This window comes from Narcine bancroftii, chromosome 3, assembly GCF_036971445.1.
Source record: "Narcine bancroftii isolate sNarBan1 chromosome 3, sNarBan1.hap1, whole genome shotgun sequence".
NCBI classification, from domain to species: domain Eukaryota; kingdom Metazoa; phylum Chordata; class Chondrichthyes; order Torpediniformes; family Narcinidae; genus Narcine; species Narcine bancroftii.
In genome coordinates, this window is record NC_091471.1 from 121,267,044 (window position 1) to 121,289,906 (window position 22,863).

Consider the following 22,863-nt stretch of genomic DNA (forward strand, 5'->3'; position numbering starts at 1 on the left):
TCTGCCTCTGAACTGTGTTGACTAATATGTATTTAAAAGGGCCTCCTGTGGTAGAAGAACAAATCTCTCCAGTCATCAGCTTTTGATTACAAAAGACGCCACTGAGGAACAAAGCACATAGCTTCCATTCAACTCCTCAGTGTAAAATGCCAGGCTAGAGGGAAAAAAGCAATTCTTTCAAAAAATAATGTTCGTGATTTAAATCAGCATGTTTTACATCCAACACCAATTATCAGTGTTTCTGTGAGAGTTCTCTAAAACCTGGACAAAATTTGTTGATCAAGAGCCGTAAAATATCAGTGAACAGCATGTTACTAATAACAACAAACAACTCAAAATTCTGGAAATGCACACCAGATCAGGTAGCATCTGTGAAAAGAATCAATGTGTTGATATTTCAGGTCACGGAGTCTCTTGCCTCAATCATTAACTCTGTTTGCCTCAAACCTGCTGAATGCTTCTGGTATTTTCTGTTTTCATTTCAGATTTTAAGCATGTGATGTGATTTTTTTTAATTGATTTTCTTCAATAGCAAGCCAATGCCCACTTAGAAAGTAAATGATTAAATATGAAATATCTCAGATAAATATAGCAAAATATTTCTCAATTCATATTATATTCAAACCTCAGTGTTCAATCGTCAGTGCTGAATTACACTGTGTCTGCTGTTTCGAGTTGGAATAGTTAGATAGCTGAACAGGAAATCATAAAGGAAAGAAAGTCACAAAAATCTGTAAACCCCACAGTTGAAGTAAAAATAATAAATGCTGGCAGGTCAAACAGTGTGGTTTATGTAGCAAAGGCAAAGATGCATAACTGACATTTCAGGCTTGAGCCCTGCAGTGAACTGGAATTCACTTTCTGTGTATTGTTCTGATGGTTGGATCCTCCCCTGCCTTCACCCTCTTCTACCCCAATATAAACCCTGATTTTCCCACCTTGCCTCAGATTCACGTGAGGACTATTGTGTCCACCGGCCATTGATTGTAAGCTATTAAAAACGTGTTTGCTCTCCTCACTTGTCTCTGAGTGAATTCAGTCATGTTACAATTTTAATAGCTTAACTTTGAAACAGGCTGGAAGCCCTTTTGAAGTCAGGTATGCTCCAGGTCGATCTTCTGTTCCCAGAGGCCCCAGAGGAATTTGCCTACTGGCTGGAGTGCTTCCAGTCCTACCTGACAGCCACAAAAGACGTCTTCAACTCGTAGATGACGTTCAAGTCTCCAGAGATCTGCGCTTCTCTCTCGAATCGGCCCCAAGGAGTTCACCGTTATCAGAGATTGTGCTACCTATGAGTCTGCCATAGAAGGCTTGAAGACCCGCTACATGAGGCCTCAGAATGATGTGCTGGCGAGGCACCAGCTCTCTTAACGTTGGCAGCGTCTGGGTGAGTCGCTGAACAATAATGTTTTTGAATTGTGGGCCCTGAGTAGAAAATACAACTTTGAAGTGGTCATGGACCGGGTGAGAGAAGAGGGACAAATCCAGGACATCTTCGTGGTAGGAGTGAGGTCGAAGTAAGTGAGGCAGCAACTGCTAGAATTGAGGAAGAAAGACTTGGCCAGCACTCTGGAGCTGGTGAAAGCACTCAAACAAGCCCAACTAGGAGCTGACAACATCACTGGTGAAAGCAGTGCCTTTCAGAGGACCAGGTCATTAGAGTGCTGGTGACCCATGCAGCCCCAGCACTGACCACTGTGGCCACGCATGACCAGGGATGCTACTTCTATGGACAGGCACAGCACCCCCACGTCAAATGCCTCGCAAAGGACCCTATGTGCTCAGATTGCGGTAAACTAGGGTAGTGGGTGAAGGTCTGCAAGGCCAAAGGGAACACAGAGGGTGACTATGTATGCAACCCCCAAATCAGTGTTTGACCCGTGCCCAAGTCCTGAATTGCCAGCCTCACCCTCTCCGTGCTGCTCGCCGCCAGCATTTTGCTGCACCTCGTGGCGAGACCCACCGCTGGAAGTAAAGCATTGTATGAGGCTGCACCTCGAGGTCTATGCCACCTAGTCGTCCTTCAGATCAAGATGGATGGCGGCTATCATGCCACACATCATGTTTGATGCCATCTTGTCTCCCTGAGGGCCAAGAGGAGAAAGTCAACATCAGCATGGGGAGCAATGTGGCTTCTGGAGCACTGGCATCAGTTGTCCTAGATCAGGCAATACCTCACCAGTTGAATAACTCGACGATGGAGGTGAGGGTAAACAGACATTTGACTGACTTCTTGGTAGATGCTGGCTCCACAGAGAGCTTTATAAACTCAGTGACTGCCCTGCAGTACAATTTAAGCATGTACCAGACAGACTATCGTATTTACCTGGCTTCACACTCACACTCTGTGATGATCCAGGGGTATTGTATAGTACATCCAACTGTAGAAAGGTGGGGGGAGGAATTTTGTGAGTCCGATTGTATGTATTGAAGGGTTTGTGTGCTTCTGTATTGTTCGGCCTGGACTTCCTGTGTCACCTTAAAAAAAAAAGCGTAACCATGGAATACTCTGGCCCACTTTCTCCAATCATGGTATGGAATGGAGGGTTCCAAAAGCCGGACACCACATCTGGTCTCTCCACTCTAAGTATTGATTTCCCCCCACCACCCGTGTCGATTTCAAGGGTCCCCTCTCTTCCACCAACAGAAGTGTGTACTTTCTCAACGTCATCGACAAATTCTCACATTTTCCATTCGCCAACGCCTGCCCAGACTTGACCACCACCATTGTCATCAGGGCCTTGCACTCTATTTTCATCCTGCTCAAGTATCCCAGCTATATCCATGGTGACCGGGTTCATCATTTATGTGCGAAGAGCTATGCCATTATCTGCTTGTAAGGGGCATTGCCTCAAGCAGGATGACTAACTACAATCCCCAGGGAAATGGGCAAGTTGAAAAAGAGAGCATGATTGTATGGAAGGCCGTGAAATTGGCTCTCTGGTCCAAAAGCCTTCCAAACTCATGCTGGCAAGAAGTCCTACTCATGGCGCTCCACTGCACTGCGACCAATGCAACTCCTTGCAAGCTTATGTTCCTGTTCCAGAAGAAATTCACATCTGGGACTATTCTCTCGGATTGGCTGATGGCTCCAGGGCCAGTACTGCTGAGAAAGCATGTGACAAGGAACAAGATAGATCTCCTGATTGAAAAGGTACACCTGCTGCATGCCAACCCAACATATGCCCACATGGCATACCTTGATGGCAGAGACCTGGCACCCACCGGAACTGAGGATCCAATGCCTCAAATGAGCCAGGAACTACCGAGTACCCCATCCAGGTTTACGGTGAACATTGCTCAGGAAGTGGTCGAATCCGCTCCGTAACCAGAGTCAAAGCCCTCAGGACCCAGTAACCCTGTACTACAGGGGGCCCAGGAAGTTCAGGAAGCCCAAAGTCCTCCAATACTGAGGTGCTCGACCAGAATTACTAGACCCCCTGACAGACTTGTAAATATTTGTAAATAATTAGTTTTCTTTTAAAGAATGGTCTCTGTTTTTCACCTACAATTTCTATTCTGAAGGAAGGGGTGAATGCAGTGAATTGGAATTGTATTGTTCAGATGGCTGGCTCCACCCTCGCCTACCCCAATATAAACCCTGGTTTTCCTGCCTTACCTCAGATTCATCTGTGGACTATTGTGTCTACATTGATTGTAAGCTATTAAAAGCATGTTTGTATTCCTCACTTGTCTCTGAGTGCAATCAGTCGCATTACAAGCCCTTTAATAATGAAATAATTAGGAAATAATGAAGGCAGGTGGAAAATATGAAAGGTGAATATGCCAAATAATGCAAGACATAGTAGCAAAGCCTTAGAAAATTGAAAAGTTAAAGAAAATTGTTAAATTGGAGTAAAAATGCCTTATATAACATAAAAGATAATTTGCTGGAACCTTGTAACGCTCTTCATTAAAGCATTTACTGTGAAGCAATTTTGCTGGCAAAGATGTCAGTTTTGGAATAGCTTTCTGCAGATGAGCCCAAATCTACCTCAATACATAATGGTGTAAGATGACTCAGAGAGCTGTTGTACCAGTTTGGTTTAGCCAAATAGGAAAAAAAAACTGGGAATAGGAACATGCGGACCAATATCAGTTGGAAAGGCTATTACTGGGGGATACTTGAGTCTTCCGCTACTTATCATTGATGTTAATACACAGAGGAAATGTCAGAATTATACTGGGCTGCATTTAGTTTTGTAAGAAATTTGGTAAAGCTATCCTAAAACAGGCACTTTGTTACTTAGCATACAGATTCTGATTTTTTAAAAAATGGGAAACTGAAGTGTATGCAGATCTCATAGCTGTTGTGTCATTGTCAAACTCAATGCTGGGAAGTGAGTCTGTGATTAAAGTGCTCTCCATGACAAGATGTGGACCGAATGGTCTAGCTTGGAGATAAACAAAAGCACAGAGGAGGAGGAGAAGGAGGAGCACACAGTGGGCTTATTTGTGACTTGCATGCCCCTCCCCCACTTTGAACTGACCCATGATCCAGTGGTCCCAGATCTCTGCCAGATAGGGTAAATAATTCACAGTTTTTTTTTCATAAGGACTACCATCAGGTCAGGTCACTCATCAGAGTGCTACTGGTACCATGTAACCCAGTGCTACCTATTGGGTGGTTGGCAACTAAACTGACTCCCCCACCAGGCTAGACACCCTGCAGGATGTAAAACAAGACCTGTCAAAGGGCTGACAAACCCTCTCATAGAGTCCACAGCCATCTAGCAAACAAGTGTCATAAAGCATGGAAAGGCCATTCCTTGCATCAAAGCTTGGTCTGAACATTCACTGCACCAGAACTTCGCCAGCCATCTTGGACCTCACCATGCTTCAGGATCCAGGAGGGATTACTCAGAGGGTGGGTCTGGATCTGTGCAGCCCCTCCTCACCTAAATCCATTCACACACACATTCTGTTACTTTCTGAGGAGTGGGGTATCATATCAAATCCCACAAACTGACTGAAAGGAGCCATCAACATTCCATGGGATGGATCAATGAAGAGAATTGCAAATGTGGTTCCTTTGTTTAAAAAAAAAAGATAATGGGGAGAATTCTTAGAATTATAGACAGTGAGTCTAAATCAATGATGGGAAAATTGTTGGAAGAATTCATAAGGGCAGAATTTATGAGCATTTAGATGTGAAAACAGGAGAGTGCATGCAAGGTGTTCTGGGTGCAAGGATAGTTACCAGTCATTTTTTGTAGACTAGAGGAAAACAAAATACATTCAATGGTGAGAAACAAATGTTGGTGTACAAATTGATCTGGAAGTTCTTGCCCATGCAACATCAAACATTTACAATAGGTACAGCAATTAATTAAGAAGTCAAATGGTCTGATGTGGTTAGAGTTGAGGGGAAGAATGTTTTGCCACAAATACAAAGTCTTTGATAAGAGCAATGCTTGTAGTTTTAGTTTCGATACTAATGAAAGAATTGTGGTCAGTGTGCTGTGCTTGGTGAACTAAGGAAACCCCACACAGAATCTGCGAGTGAGCTGAACTCTCCCAGAGCTTATCAATACCACTCCCATGATCCTTTTCAGCCCCTCTCACTGGGACCATTGTGATGTCAACCCAGTGTGAGCCTGCATCTCTGTGGCCTGGTTTACTATATTCTCCCTAGAGAATATAGAGGGATTCTTTGAATGACAGAGCTTTTTTTTTATGAGGGACTATGTAATCTGGCATAGAAAAATAATGACAAGGTAATCATATTGACAGCTATTAGTTTCTCTGATAAAGGGGCTGGCTCCTTTGGATGGAGGGACTAAACTACAGGCAAGAGATTAGGAATTTGGAAATGAGATGAGAAGCAGTTATTTATTTGAAAGGCTGCTGATCTTCAGTATTTCTTATCAAAAACAATCTGTTAGAGGAGATCTTAGTGAGTCAAGGAAGACAATTTCTTCAACTATCTTTGACTTGTTTTTCCCTTTTATTAGATCTGTCTCCATTTTTGGAGACAAAGTATACACTGAAGTTAACAACAAACGTACTCCCACAGCCACCTACAGTACATCTCCTCCCACCGAATCTCCTGGAAGGAGGCCAACCCCTTCTCACTGTTTCTTCGCCTTGATGAATCTTATTTTAAGATGAGGACTTTCTTTCCAGGACATCTGAAATGTCCTCTTTATTCAGGTAATATGACTTTCTCTCTACTGTAGTCATTAGATTAATCTCCTGCATTTTCTCCATTTCTCTGTGTTTGCCTCTCTTCCCCACTGCCAAACAGAACAGGATAGTGTTCCATGTGACCTTGCCTTTCACCCCACTAGCCTTTGCATTCATCATTTCATTATTTCCACCATCTGCAACTAGATCCCACACCAGACACACCAACCCCTCCCCTCCTTTTCTCTCTCCTCCATACCTCTCATCCTTTCAACTCTCCTGACCTACCTCTCAGAGACCCCTGAACAGCTGTGCTTGCACCTCTTCCTGCAACAATGTTACAGAACCAAAGCAACCCTTCCAGGAGAAGCAAGGATTCATGTCCATCCCCATCCAGCTTCTTCTACTGTATTCTTGATGTGACCTCCTCTACACTGGGAAGACCAAGGACCAAACTGGGGATAGTTTTGTGGACAATCTATTATCTATCCACAATGGTCATGATGAGCTCCCAGTCACTTGCTATTTTATTTGATATTCCCACTGACCTGTCCATCCTTAGCTTTCATCAACAATCAACAGCATCAATCATCAAAGACCCATGCCACCCAGCATATGCTCTGTTCTCGCTTCTGCCATTAGGAAAGACGTATAGGTGCCACAAGACTCACACCATCAGGTTCACGAACAGCTGCTCTCCCTCCACTATTCTGCTGCACCCACTGGAAAAAGGAATCTCATGTGATGTCATATATGTACTCTGACAATAAATCTGAAATCTTCTCCACTGCCAGAATGAGACCCAACATAAACTAGAGGAATAACATCTCACATTCTGCCTGGGCAATCTACAACCCAATGGTATGAACATAAAATTTCCTAATTTCAGGTAACGAGTCCTCTTTTTATGCAAGCTCCATACATTCTCATCTCACCCTGTCTGGTTACATTCTCTTCTATCCACATTTCCTGAGCAGGATTTCTGATTCCATTCAGACACATCTGGTCCCATCTGTCCTTCATCCCTCCCCTAATAACTTCACAGATCAGATTTATTGTCAGAGTACATACATGACATCATATATGAACCTGAGATGCTTTTTTTCCTGCTGGTCAGGCAGAATTCCTACTTATTGGTAGTACAAACTGTACTCAAGAAAAAGATAAGAGAGAAATGTAAACAAAAAGAAATGAAAACAAACTGCAAATATAGGGAAAAAAAAATCACATAAATAATGTACAAAGTAAGAGTCCTTAAATTAGTCCCTGATTGAATTTGTTGTTTTGGAGATTGATGGTGGAGGGGTAGCAACAGTTCCTGAACCTGGTGGTGAGAATCTTGTGGCATCTACTCTAATAGCTATCATTGGACCACAATTCTCAACTTCTCTTATCAAGTTCCAGTGCCCAACACCTTTGTCTCCCAGAATAATTTTGTTTCTTCCAATTGACAGTTCGTGTTTCTTGCCCCTCTCTCCCTTCATCTGGCACTTATCAATCGACCATCTCTGACCTTCATCCTTCACCCTTCCTTGGTTAACCAATTCCTCACTAACATCTGTTCCACTCTCCCACCTTGACCACATGATGCCAGCTATCTCCCCTCTGCACCCTCATCTTCAAGGGTTTTGACCCAAGATGTCAATATTTTTTTTCTTTCCCACTGATGGTGCCCTGATGATATTCAATATAATAAATTCCTCCAGCAGATTATTTGTTGTTCTGGATTTAGCAACTGTGTCTGTCATGTGTCTTTAGCATTCCTTGCCTGTCTCAGGAAGCTGTGGATTGTTGGTCATTAAACATATTTAAAGGTGAGATTAAAATCAGGTAGGAATGCTGTTGTGAGATAGAGGAAATTTAGGGAAGGCTTGGGAGCTGCATGTACCTTGTTCTTTATTTCCTGTGTACTAAACCAGCAGGGAAAACCACCACCTCTGGCACAAGTATCACCACAGCTATTAGGTCTGTTGTTTATAGAGATCTGTCATAGAGGTACTGTGGGAGGAGAGAATTGAACTAATTAGGGAAGGGGGAGAGACTGGGTGCAGGGGATTGTTGGGGGAAGGATAGGAAAGAGAACAGGGAGAATGGAAGTAGTAGACTATGGTTTCACGAGAAGAACAGGCAGATGCCAAAGAAATCCTTTTCTACCCCTGTTGAACAGAACCCTTAAATAACTATGATTGAGTTGAAGAGAATCCTATCCAGGGTGAATACACAAAAGATATCGGGGCTAGACAATCTACCCAGGTAGACTGTGCAAACCAACTGACAGAGGTTCTTGCGGAGATCTTCAACACCTCATTGCAGCAGTCCATTGTCTCTATGGGTTTTAAGTAGCCACCATCAACCTGGTGATAGTAAACAGGCCTCAATGGTTCCACCCAGTGGCACTGACCTCCACCATTATGAAATCCTTTGTGCATCTGGTTGTTGAAGATACCAAAGCACACCTCCCAAACACACTGGGCCCATTTCATTTGCCTGCAGGCAGAACCATTCCACTCATAATGATAGAACCTTATCCCTCCACATTGTCCTGACTCACTGATGCATAACTCCTATGCCAGACTGCTGTTCATTGACTTTAGCTTGATGTTTACTATAATCACACCTGAGGTTGGTGGAGAAGCTGCCTTGCCGGGACTCAGCACCCCTCTTTATGATTGGATTCAGAACTTTATAACAGAAACAAACAATCTCTCCGGGTTGGCAGCAGAATATCAAGCACCACCAGTGCACCTCAAGGCTGTGTGCTCAGTCTGCTCTCTTGTTCATACTACTGGCCCACGACTGCAATGTGAGATCCAACTCCAACAGAGTCATCAAGTTGACATGAAAGTAGTTGGCCTCATCAGTGACAACGATAAGTCAATATACAGAGAAGAGGTAGAAAATCTCATGAAATGGTGTGAGAATAACAAGGCAGATGATTGTTGACTTCAGGAGGACCAGGGATGACTACCCTCCACTACACATTAATAGCTTTGCAGTAGAGAGAGTGGAAAGCATCAAATTTCTTGGAGTCCCCTTAAGAAGTGACCCATCCTGAACACATGACATCTCCTCAGGAAAAAACAACAGCAATTGCACTTCCTGAGAAGGCCGAGTCAGGCAAGGCTGCTGGCCACAATCCTGTCAACTTTCTACAGGAGCTGTATGTGGAGCATCCTGGCCGCTTTCATCATAGTGTCGTACAGTGCTGTTGAGCATTGGATCGGAGGTCAATTCACAGAGCATAAAATGGGCAGAGAGGATCGCTGGGGTCTCTCTTTCGACACACACATTATAATTTAACCGGGATTGTTGTTAAAAGAGGGCTCATAAAATCAGGAATGACCCCTACAATCCTGCACACAGCATGTTCTAACTACTCATGTCAGGAGAAAGACTCAGCAATATCAGAGCCAGTACCACCAGGCTAAAGCTCAGCTTCTTGTCACAGAAGACTGCTAAATGGCTGCTAAAACATCTCTCCATAACTCTACTATTTATGAATAATATGTTATTTTAATATCTACATTTTACTATGTATATGCATTCTTAGACTATGTGTTATGTCTGCACTTGTGTTTAGTATGTTCTGCACTGTGGACCAGAGAATGCTATTTTGTCAGGTTGTGTGGGTACAATCGGATGAGAAATAAACTTCAACTAGCTCAGAAGAAGAGAGAGGACTCTTTAGCTGTAATTGGAAAATTCAATGTTCATGGAAGGTGTATTTTTTTCAATAGCTGCATAGGACTAAGTTTGAGATGCAGAGTTTTTATTTATTTTGGTGATAGCTTTGACATTTATTTCACATTCACATCCTTGCTGTCTTGTTCAGACAATCACTTGTGTAAACTTAATCCTGTCATTCTATAACCTCTTTCCAGTTTAACAATTCCATACCCCTTCAAAGCTTAAATTACTCGAAGACCTTCATTTGCTCTTTACCTTCTCCAGCAAATAACAAGCTTTTGAAGCTCAATCAAGGTATTTTCTAACCATCAATTTTTAATTTAGTTTCTCTACATTTTGTCACTGGTTTTCACATGTCACCAGTCCACTGGGCCTTGTTGTCATCGTGGCTATCCCTCGAGACCACGAATGATGGTCTTCATTCCTATGGGCTTATGAGTCCAATCCTGGAAAGTGTCCCACAGAGTGAAGACACCTTTGCGTGTATTTGTTGATCTTGTACTTGATGTTGCACTCCAAGAAGCACACGATAATTCACAAATCAACCAACTAGTTCCAATGGCATGAAAACCACGACGATTAGAGCTGATGGATTTGTTGCAGCCTTCATCCACCTTCACAGCCGTTGAGTTTGAAGTAACTTCATCTGCTGTTGAGGTCTAAAGGGGCCTTGATCCTTCTGTTCAATCATTCAAAAAAAGAAATAATTTCTCAGCTCAGTCAGAGGGTAAAGTGAGAGCATTTTGCAACAAAGAAGCAGGCATAATTTTTCCATGTCAACTAAGTTCTCTACGCAAGCTAGTCCCATTTGCCTGCATTTGACCCAATATCCCTCTAAATCTTTCCCATCCATGCACATGTCAAAATATCTTCTCAATGTCGTAATTGTAACTGCCTGTACAGCTTGCTCTGTTTTGCATACCAGCAACTTCTGTGTAAAATAAAAAAAAATGTTTAAATCTTTCTGCTCTTTCCTTAAGTCTATACCATCTAGTGACTCCTTCACCATGGGAAAAAGACGATCACCATTCATCTCGCTCCCCTCTTCAATAAATTTGTGAGACAATTTTCTGCAAACAAAGCCACACTGAGTATTCCTGAACAATCCTTGCTTTTGTAAAGCCATGAATATTCTGTTTCTTGATAACTTGCTTATTGACTCATTTAGAGCTCATTGACCTGTAGTTCCCTGGCTTGTTGTCGCAGTCTTTTTAAAATAAAAGGACAACATTAGTCACCCTCCAGTTTTCCATCAACTCACCCATATCTAATAGATACAAATGACTATGTCTAAACCCTGTGATTTCTTCCCTAGCTTCTCAATCCGGGAATACATTTAATCAAGCCCTGCTGTAATTGGGCCTTTCAACCATTGATATTTGGATTCAGTGTGAGTTAGGCTGACAGAACTCTCTTCAAATGATCATAATGTCTCAACAAATTCCCTTGCAATCGACAGAGATCAACCACCCACTCCTTCACATCCAGTGATTCCCAATGAAGAAGCACATTTGGAAAAGTCAGATGATGAGAAAAAAAAGTACATTGATGAGATGCATGTCTTCCAGCATGTCTTGCAACAAATTATTACTATTGGGATTTACAATTTCTCCAGGCCATTTGCCAAGTTTGGACATTTGCTTCTGCACTGTAGGGTGAGAATCACTAGAAAAGCATTTTCTTTCTGATTCGACTGACTGGTGGAATTTTATTGGGTCCCCTACTTTTTTGTCATTGCACTGACTCCCTTTATAAATCTAGGTTGCACGGGCATCATCCTCAGTTCTGCTCTTCTTACTTCACTGCTGTCTCTGTCCTGTCTGCTGGTTTTATAAAAATCTATCTACGAAGCCATCATGTTCAGATCTTTCTGCACACCCCAGCTGCTTTCTCCTTGGTCACTACCTGAGGCTGAACTCAGCTAAAGCAATCTTCTCAAATTATTTGTATCTGATTACATTCAATTCACACCCTCCTCTTAGTTCTTCCACAATGTACCTATTATTGAAATTCTCCTCTGCAAGTTGTTATCTCATGACATGACTGTATAACCCTCAAAAGTCGACTTCCTCCTCTGCTTCTGTCTCTTGCCCAACCAATTTTAATTCAAGATTATTTTGTCCTGTAATAAAAAGTCTCCTGCGAAGCAGATAAAGTCACCATTTGTATTGCCCAGTGCCCCGAGTGCCTTCAGAGTCACTTCCAGCACCCCCACAGCAGCGGAACAGACCCCTGTTTCAGATCCAAACCTCTAATACGATCAAGAAGCCTTCAGTGCCCGAGTCCCTTCAGGAGCCCTTCTTGCTCTCAGCACCCTCTCGAATCCCAGTTTCAGAGCTTTGTTCCTATGAGCTAGTCTCTGACATCTCTCAGACTGCTAGTCCTTCAAACACAAGGCACCATCAGCCCATAGACTATATGGGTCCTTCAGCCACTGAGCCACTCTCTGGTCCGTGGCAATGGTCACCGTCCTATAGGGTCCTCTCCTATTCTTCTCCTTCCCAGTAAGGGGGTCTTTCTCCCTGTTTCTGATGCTCTATATTGGTACGTTGCTGCCCAAGAGTGTGCAAGCTATCAAGGCTAATACCAGCAGGGCATCACCATCTTGGGCACAGACCCTGCAGTTGCAGGATTTTAAATAAAAACATCCTCAGCTCCTTTTACAGGTCCTTTAAAGCATATATGGAGATGGAGGCAGTAGGACTAGGCCATAAGACCCTGCAGAGGGGTGCTGTGTCTCTGCTTTCCTTGGGTTGGCTCCTGTGGCAGCCCCTCCAACAGCACAGCTATTTTCCTTCACTTGAGGTGACCTTGCTTTCTGCTCCTTGAGTAGAAATCTGTGGAATTTCCTCCTTTTCAATTCAGTAAATTCTAAAAACTTCCTCTGCTCGGGTATTGGTTGCCCGTGCTCATATCATATGATAATGGCAATAAATTTATTGATATATGCTTTGTACAATGCACATATGCACCAAAATTCTTTCCTGCTGCATCAGAACAGGTATTTTTAAAGTAAAACCATAATATTAAACTAGTTGAACTAGATTAAGAGATTTAAAAAAATACATCTAATAAATAATAAATTTTCACAGTAATCCCGGTACAGAAAAAAAGTAATTTGCAGTAGTGCAGACAATCCCTTTGTGGTGTTGAAGCAGTCGATGATCATTGTATCAATAGAAACTGTTCTTGAACCTGGAAGTGCTGGTCTTCAAGCTTCTGTACCTTCTCTTTTAAGATTGCAGAGAAAAGTGAGTGTAACCAGGGTGATGGGTCCTTAATGATGCTGGAGCAGCACCTCAAACAGCTGATTAGGAGGTCAGAGCCTGGAAAAGGCATGGGTATGGTTAGTATGGTTCAATGTTGAAAACATTCCTGTATAGCATCTTGCAGCATATTGAAATGTGAAAGACTACAGGTAAATATAAGCTCCCTTTGTGTATATGGAACAGTACAGGAACAGTCCCTTCGCCATGTGTCTGCACTGAATATGATGTTGATGAAACATGAAAAATTTCCTGCTCTCCCCTGACAGTTTCCCTCCATGGAGGGATATGTAAATCTCTCAGAAATCTCTGAAATATACAAAATGTCCAACCAAACTCTAAGGAATATTTTTCTGGATATTTAGGATCACCAACAGCTGCACAGGCAGAGTGAAAACGCATAGTGAGTCAATGAGTGATTTCACAGCACACCCAGCCCTGTTTGGCTTGACCCAGCCCCTAATTGTTTTGTGGCTCCATGAGAGAGGATTGTTGGTGAAATGAACCTCACAGAAATGCGCCTTACCACTCAGCTAAAGATGGCTGCGGCTTCACAGAGCAGCAACTTCATTCCGATCCATACTGCAAAATGGTAGCATTAGAATGTGGAACAATCAATGACCACCTGCAGGAAGCAGTCAAAGGCTTTATTAATCAGAAAACCTTGGCATGCCTCTACATGACTCATGTACAAGGCAGGTATGAATGAGAAGACTCGGGCTCCCAGCCTTTATTAGGGAACTTAAGGGGAGGAGCTACAGGTACAGAAGATAGGCCAGCCCGCCCAGCCCAATGAGGTCTTGTCTGCAGTACCACGTTCTACCACATTCCCCCTTCCTATTTTTGGATGAAGTCCGACGGGGTGACACAGGGCAATGTCCATTGACACAGGTCTTGAAGTCCATAACAGTTCATAGGTTCAGCCTATCCGACGGTTTTATCCAGGGCAGTGTTTACTGCAGCACCGGCTGTGTTATCAGTTCTTTGTGGAACAGTGGCTTGATTGGCAGGCTGGGTGTTGGAGGGCTGAACCGTGTCTGTGTGTACCCGTTCTGTGGGGGGTGGGGAGGTTGTTTGTAGGAATTGGGGGGGCAGCAGCCGGAGGGGCTGCGGTGGTGGTGGTATCACTTCGATGATTGTCAGGGTGATCCTTGAGGCTGACTGATCACTGACAGGGGCCTCTGGGTGTACTTCCCGGGCATGGCCCCCAGCTTGTGCAGGTTCCGGATTGATACTGTGTCGTACCATCTGTCCAGGCTGCTTACCAGAGCATACTGTGGGTTAGCATGCAGGAGGTGCACTTTCTCAACCAGCGTGTCTGTCTTGTGGGTCCTAACATGCTTACGGAGAAGCATTTTGGGGGTTATCAGCCAGAACAGCAGTGTGATTCCCGATGCCGGCCTAGGAAAGGAGAACAATTTTTCATGTGGACGGGAAGGGCCCCTTGGAAGCCCATACTGGAACATTCGAAGTGGCAAGTGGCCTTGATGAGCTGGGCTCTCTCCGGTCGGTAAAAATGTGGCTTTCATTCCACACAGCTGCCTGACCTCCTCTATTGAATAGGGAGGTTATGGGCCCTCACAAAATGGTAGAGCCTTGTGACCCCAGGGTGGCAGAGGGTATCATAGAGGGCTTGGAAACATTCTATTTGCACCCTTGTGTAGGTTCCCCTGGACAGGGCATCAGGTAGCTCATTGAATTTGACCAGCCTGAACAAGATCTCATAATTATAGGTGGACAGCTTGTTGGGCACTATTGGTAGCCCAATAATGATGCAGACAGAAGACTGAGGGGAACATTAGGCTTTATTAAGCAAGAGACTGCTGGCCCAGGTCTAGGCTAGGAAAATGAGCGGGAAGGAGAGGAGACTCAACCTTTATGGCCAGGGGTCACATGGAAAGGATCAAGGGAGGAACTAAGGTAGGGAGACCTCCGGGGGACTATCCAGCCAGTACATACAGCCATATCACCACATTCACTCCCCCTTTTTTAAAAAAAAAGAACACTCCGGTAATAAACAAAACCCGGAAGCAATATAATAGTAGAAACAATAACATTTAACAATCAACAAAACTGACCAAGGAAGTGGATGCCCAGCCACCCCCCCCCCGCCCACCCCGACTGGATGTTGAGCCGCACAGGAAAAGCAAAGAGGCATTCATGCGGGGTGGTGTTAGTTTCGGTGCAGAGTAATGACTGGATAGCATGGAGGGCTTCTGGCAAAACATCCTGCCAGTGGGACACTGGTAAATTTTTGGATCTGAGGGCCAGGAGCACTGCCTTCCAGATGGTGCCGTTCTCCCTTTCCACCTGGTCATTACCTCTATGGTTATAGTTGGTGGTCCTGCTGGTGGCTATGCCTCTGGTCAGGAAGTACTGACGCAACTCCTCACTCATGAACGAAGTTCCCCGGTCACTATGAATATAGTCGGGGTACCTGAAAAGAGTCAAGATACTGCTCAGGGCCTTGATGACCGTTGTTGAGGTCATATGCAGACAGGGAATTGCAAAGCGGAGCCTGTAGACTTTGTCCACCACCATCATGAAGTAGGCATTCCTATTTGAGGTAGGGAGGGGGCCCTTGAAATCAACATTGAGTCATTCGAAAGGGCAGATGGCCTTGATGAGGTGTGCCTTCTCTGGCCGGTAGAACTGATGCTTACACTCAGCGCAGATTTGGCAGCATCTGGTCTTGGACGGACATCTTCGACAGAGTAGAGGAGGTTCCTTGACCTAATAAAGTGATAGAGCCTTGTGAATCCGGGGTGGTACAGACTGTTGTGCAGAACCTGGAGATGGTCAAGATGCACACTGGCGCATGTCCTTCAGGATAGGGCATCCAGGGGATCATTGAGCTTACCTGGATGGTACAAGATGTCATAATTGTAGGTGGATAACTCAATCCTCCACCTCAGAATCTTGTCGTTCTTGATTTTACCCCATTGTTTGGCATTGAACATGAAGGCCACTGCCCTCTGATCAGTCAACAGGGTAAATCTCTTACTGGCTATGTAGTGCCGCCAATGGCGCACTGACTCAATGATCGCCTGCGTCTCCTTCTCGATGGAGGAGTGCCGGAATTAGAGAATGTGCCTTATCGGCGTAGTTGGACACCCACTGCGCATAGTATGAGAATGGCCCTAGACATCATTTCAGCACCTTCAGGGTGCTTGGGACAGGGAGTTCTAGAAGTGGTCACATGCGATCAGGGTTGGGAGCAATGACACCATGTGCCACAGTGCATCTAAGAAGGGCCAGGCGCTCCGTGTTGAACACACACTTGTCCTTGTTGTACATCAAGTTAAGTAACTTTGCTGTACGCAAGAATTTGGCGAGGTTTATATCATCGTCCTGGTGGTCATGGCCACATATGGTGACATTGTTGAGGTTGGGGAACATTGCCATCAGTTCGTGTTCCTCCACCAGCCGGTCCATTACTCTCTTGAAAGCAGAAACACCATTAGTAACGCCAAAGGGTACCCGCAGGAAGTAGAAAAGTTTCCCGTCAGCTTTGAATCCGGTATAGATTTGATCACTCGGATGGAGGGGAAGTGGTGGTAAGCCGACTTGAGGTCAATGGTCAAAATAATTCTATATTTGGCAACCTTTTTGACCAAGATGGCTATACGGGGGAGCAAGTATGCATCCAGCTGGGTAAAGTGGTTGATGGTTTGACTATAGTAAATTACCATCTATGGTATGCATATTACCATCTGGTCCTCTGACCATGAGGACCTGTGCTCTCCTGGGACTGGTGCTAGGGGCTATGATCCCCTCCGACAGGAGTCGCTGAATTTTAGCCTGGATAAATTGCATATCCTCTGAACTATAGTGCCAACTCTTGGTGGTGATAGGTTTGCAATCCGGGATGAGGTTTGCAAATAGAGATCGAGGGGGCACCCTTAAGGTGGTGAGGCCACAGGTCATAGCCAGAGACTGTGTCAGGACCGCTGGATGCTGCCGAGGACCGAGTGCCCATACCGCTGGATGGTGCTGGGTATTGGGTGTTGTGGCCACAGGACAGTAACGGGGGCCAGCCATTTGGTCGGAGATGGTCACCCAAATGCTGAGGGCTGTGAATGGTCAACGGTGGTTGGGGGCCTCTGAACGCCATCATTGTGCTCTAACCTGACTCTGAAAGTCAAGGCCTAGAAGGATCGGCGTGCAGATCTAGTAAAACAAAGTCATTATAACATTTCCTGACCCACCTACCATCTGCAACACTATATAATATCCCAAAATACTCGTCTGTTGGTCCCTGGCCGCCATCAAAACCATCCCGGTCATGGGTTGGACCGGGAGGGAGAGTATCTGGATGCTATCTGTACTGCCACTATCAAAAAGACAGTTAATTTTTTATTCATTCACCTCGATCTGCATCATTGAGTTTGAGATTTGGTGAGGACTGACTTGATTTAGTGTCACTGATGCAAGGAGTGGCGTTTCCTCATCATCATCGTCGGTGGGGAGGCTCGCCCAAGATGGCGACCTCCATGTTGACCACGCAGCATCAGATGAAGAAGAAACTGGAAGTGGAGTTGAGGAGGCTGGAAGTGACATCACTAGTGCGGTAGGGCGAGGTACCAAGGCTGGGATCGGTGGCCGGTAAGATGGTGCTCCCCTCACTGTGCACGCGGTCAGCACTGGAAGCTTTACAGGAACGCACGCTGCATTGCTTGCTGGCTGCGATCAGGACCTGCAGACCCTTTGATAGTGGCCCCTCTTACCACAGCCTGAGCACGTTCTTCCTTTTGCGGGGCAGAGGAGCCTCTCGTGCCTTGCCTGCCCGCAGAAGTTGCACCTCGATGATGTCGTCGGTATGATTGCAGCCATGGTCAGGTTGCTAATGCCTGTTGCTGAGTCCCAGGCCAATGGACCTCATGGTGGAACGTACATGGTTGGTCCGCTTCTGCCCGCGATCGACACCGCCTGATGCTGGGCCGAGACCAGAGTTCTGACCAGTTCAATGGCCTTTTTGAGAGGGAGTGGGTCCTCCTCGAGGAATCTTTTCCGGATATAGTCCGACCTCAACCCCAACACACAGGCATCTCTGATGAGCTCCTCCACACACTGGTTCAGCGATATCGTGCCTGGACCTGTGAGATCCCCCAAACAGTCTTTTCCCAGTGTGACCAAGGACAAGACGAACTCTTCAGCAGACTCATCAGGCAGTTGTTTCTGGGATGCCAGCAGGTAATGGGAGTAAACCGAGTTCACCATTGGGTGTATAGAGCGCCCACAGCTCAGCCATCGTGTCAGTGTAGGTCGCACAGCCTAAGATGGTCATTTGGGCCTTCTGGCTGACTCGTGCTTGAAGGATCTTGAGTTTCTTCTCATCCAAGTCGACTACCTCCGCAGTGGCGTTGAGGATATTATTGAAACAGTTCACCCACTGCTCGAAGAGTACCGATGCACCTGGGACTTGGGGGTCTACTTCCAGCCTTTCGGGGCACAGCAATTTCTCCATAACTGGAGAGTTCCAAAATCTTGCTATCGGTAGCCCAATAATGATGCAGGCAGAAGACAAAGGGGAACAATAGATTTTATTAAGCAAGAGACAGCTGGCCTGGGTCCAGGCTAGGAAAATGAGTGGGAAGGAGAGGGAACTCGATCTTTATAGCCAGGGGTCAGGTGGGAAGGATCAAGGGAGGAGATAAGGTAGGGAGACCTCCGGAGGGTGTGCCAGCCAGTACATAGAGCCATATCACCACACAGCTCAATTCTCCACCTCATGATCTTTTCATTTTTTGTAGAGGACCACTTTTCTTTTGGCTGGTTTTGAGAGGCATACTTTGGCGAAGTGGCCTTTCTTGCCACATCTCGAACAATACTGATTTTTGGCCAGGCAGTCTTGGCACAATCGATGATCAGACCCACATCAGGACCCACAGTACTTACATGGGTGCTGGGCACCCACAGCAGTGATGTTTTCTTCCCCAGCTTGATCTAGGATGACAGCAGCCGAATGTGCTGACCATGCGGAGGCCTGAGGAAGCCAAGAATCGAAGGCTTCGGTGTGCAGGACTGCTGCCTCCTGGTTTCAGACTACCTCCAATGTTTTGGCCAGAGAGTAGATATTGTCCTCCAGCAGATTGATAGGGTTTATCAGAGGTCTTTTATGGTGTCGTAAAAATAACTTCTGTTCACTCAGTACACAACATATTCAATGTATTTGATATCTCTTCTATTGTAAACCCACCACCTCTCATATATAAGGCCTATGTATTCTGCAACATTCTGGCATTGAATGATTTTCGATTGCATTATAAAAGTATATTGCAGAATGCCACTGCAATTTATTCTCAAAATCTTCAGCATAATACATTAGAAGGCCAAGTGACATACAACAAGGCACCACAATGCATTACAATATTGCAGAATTTTCCAGCATCCCACTGTATCGTCGTCTTTTATACAATGATAAACATTATTTAAGAATTATAGAAACTGTACCTAGAGGTCATAATATAATGTGTTCCATTGCATTTAATAATGTACATGTAAAATAATGAACATTTAAATGAGCATTAAAAATCATCATGAAACATGTGCAACACATTCTAAAATGAAACCAACATGTATCAAGCATTTCTCATTCAGCTTGCATACTAAATGTATTGTTCCAATGGGATTTAAAGGCTGACTGTAAAACTGTTATATGTGTAAAATAAACTAACATCAGGAAGACAGCCAACTGAATGGCTATTTTTCTGGTATATTGCTGCACAAATGTCCATGAGCAAACACTCTGTATTGCCTTCTGGGAGAGAAAATACAGTCATGTTGAGTATTTATTATCCAAAAGAATTTGCAGAGCTTTAACTCCTTGTAAACAGTCAGCTTTATCTTCATTGTACTCCTATGATCTAGATGAGCTTGGAAGGAAATAAGAGGGTGAGTTTCACATTGGAATCACAAATCCAGTAAGATTTTGCTTTGGCCCCAGTGCCCAGCTCATTCCATCCTTGCTGTCGGTGAATGATGGCAGTGGATTTATCTGCAAAGAGAACCTCAAGACCAAAGTATTGGTTCAGTGTGTGACAGCAAACAACCTGTTCATAGCTAAATGCCACAAGAGGGATTAAACTTGTGTGTGGATCAATGGTCCAGGCCTCTAGATACTAAACCAATAATTTCAGCACTCTGTTATCACATCTTTTGTCAAAATAAGAGTTGATAAATGTAAGAGGTGGAAATCAAAGTATGTGACATGTTTTATCCATTAAAAAGAAATGAAATTATTATTTAACTTGAAAATTTTTAAAAATTTCTTAGTCCTCTTTCAGGTAAATTAGCTATTTAACTGATCTAAGTCCAGAAATATAAATACACTCAGTCCATTACAAAGAGCTTGATTGGACAGTGCCCATAATATTGTTTATCCAAGAGACTAGAAGTTGAACAGAACATTATTTGCTGCAAGTTGTCAGAAATATTTACAATGCCTTAAAGACAGAAGAGGGAGAGATGTTGAAACTGAAATATTTGCAGTGGTGAGAGGAATCTTGCCATTAAAAAAAAACAAAACACAGACACAAAATAAAATGAGCTGAATCACCAAGTTGTGAAAGCAGACTACAAAGGACTGTAGAAATCTGGAATTTCCATACTCAACAATCATCTGTAGTGGATTGTGGAGGAACAGCAGAGACTGTCTTATTAGGGCTTTTTATAGTGAACACAAAGTGAATGTAATGGTGGATATTCTCCACCTTTATATCACTTAATTTACATTGTTGAAAGCTCTGAGCGTGGAATCAGGAAACAGACTTTGATCCACCTTGGGGTTTAGAGTCAGAGGTGGAGCAACTCTCTCCACCTCCTCCCTAAAGGGAATGCCACTGAAAGTGGCTGCAAAGGGGTGGGCTGATGACATCACACTGACATCATCAGCCTGTGACCAGGAGCGGGAATTTTAAAATCCTCTATGCCGTAATAAAGTTAATTACATTGAGCAGGACATCTGCCTGAGTCCTAACCCTTCCTGATCAGATCTCCACCAGTGCTCTTACCTGCTCTTCAGTTGCCATTTCAGGTGTAGGCTACTTTCCCTTCACGGTGACAGGTGGATCTACTCAACCACTTGCCCTGCCTCCCTCAGCTCCGGAAGGCAGCCCCAGATGTTGCTGAGTTGAAAGCAATGCTGAAATAAGCCTTATAGGCCTATAGGCTTATAGGTTTTCTCCATAAAAAGCAATTTCAACTTTTTTTTCTTTTCATTGACCCGCCTTCAAGGCGATATTGCACCATAAAAACACCTTTCATTTCTTCTTCCACATGGTGGTAGAGATCAATTGTTAACCAAGGAAGTCAGTGATTCACACCTGATAATCTCACCATTGCCTTGACACTCTGTGTTCTCCTATCCCACCTCTGATGTCTGAGTAGTCTATGTGTGAAATGGGAGCAAGCTGTGGCCATGGTCACTGCCTCTTCAGGTTGTGGGGTGCAGATCTTGTGATCTACTTTGTAATCTTAAATTTGTTAAACCAAATAAATTGAAATATCCTTATTCCACAAATCTGTGATTGTTGGTGCTGGTTAATAATGTTCAGTCCATTTTCTTTTTTCCATGGACAGCAGTGGTCTTAAATGCCTCCATCTTGCTCTAGGGAGTGTGCTATGCAAGCTGTACCAATGTTTTCACTTAACATTTCAGACCTTTCTCTGGAGTGGAAGGATGAAGCAGCAAGATGAAAATGTAGAGGGATGTACTCCACTCAACAGGTCTGAGCCCAAATCAAGATTAAGCTGTGGAAGTGATGAGTTGGTGGGGAGGGGGAGTGGGGGGGGAAGGGGTGGAATCAAAACAGATGTCATGTACAGTTTACATTTAAAAAGTCCTTTGGAGCCCTTGCCCCTCATCCCCAGCACACCTTCCCCAAAACCAAATGATTTTAGTCGATTGGACACAATGGTGCTGAGGCCCACATCCATCATAAGGCTGCCAATTTTCATTGAATAGACAATTCATAAACTATTGTGTACTCAGCAGAGCCGCTGACTGTTATTGTCTTTGATCCAGCTGCTCCATAGAGGTTGCATTTTGATAGTAGGCAGGGATTGTATGTGTATATACATTTTTGTCAATATTGTATATTACACCTTTCTTTGAATAAATCACTGCTAAACATTCTCAACCCCCATTTGGGAACACAAGGGTTAAACACACAGTACCATTAGCTCTCTCTCTCTCTCTCTCTCTCTAGCACAGCATACTGATAACCAGTAAATTAATTACAACTACCAAATATATCAAATGAACCTGGTCTCCAGCATTGCCCACGACTCTGGATTCAGGATAGTCCGATTGCATTTGGCTGTAGCCTGCAGCTTGGAGTTCAGAGATAGTTTCCATACTGACAAAAAAAGAGAACAGAGACTGCACATGCTCAACCTTTTTCAATACAAGACCCGTCCACGTGACCAGTGAGGCCCAATCATGCATCAGCCTCACCTGTGGGCAGATATAGCCCTTGAGTAGCAGATAAGGTGACTTCAAACTTGGCTTCAGCCAGGGAGGTCACATGACTCTCCGCAATCCACATTCCCATCAGATTTCAGAAAGAGAGGCCACATTATCCTCAGAATCCACTCTCCCACCAGGTTCAGGATGGAGAAACCATATGATGCTCCACAATCCACACTAAATTGTTCATGTTGGATTCATTGCAATTTTCAAGACTATAATTGATGGGTTTTTTTTTAATTGGGTTAGGACATGTATCAACGGTGAAGAACAGATCAGCCATGATTCAATTTAATGATAGAACAAGTTTAAAGG

General features: G+C 44.3%; 1 long non-coding RNA gene across 1 annotated transcript; it reads left to right on the forward strand.

Annotated features, from left to right (window-relative positions):
- Positions 1-5,629: 5,629 nt before the first annotated feature.
- On the forward strand, positions 5,630-21,816 carry LOC138756212 (uncharacterized). Its single transcript, XR_011352866.1, has 3 exons — positions 5,630-5,717; positions 5,955-6,153; positions 21,739-21,816. It is a non-coding gene; the product is annotated as an uncharacterized lncRNA (long non-coding RNA).
- The last annotated feature ends 1,047 nt before the right edge of the window (positions 21,817-22,863 follow it).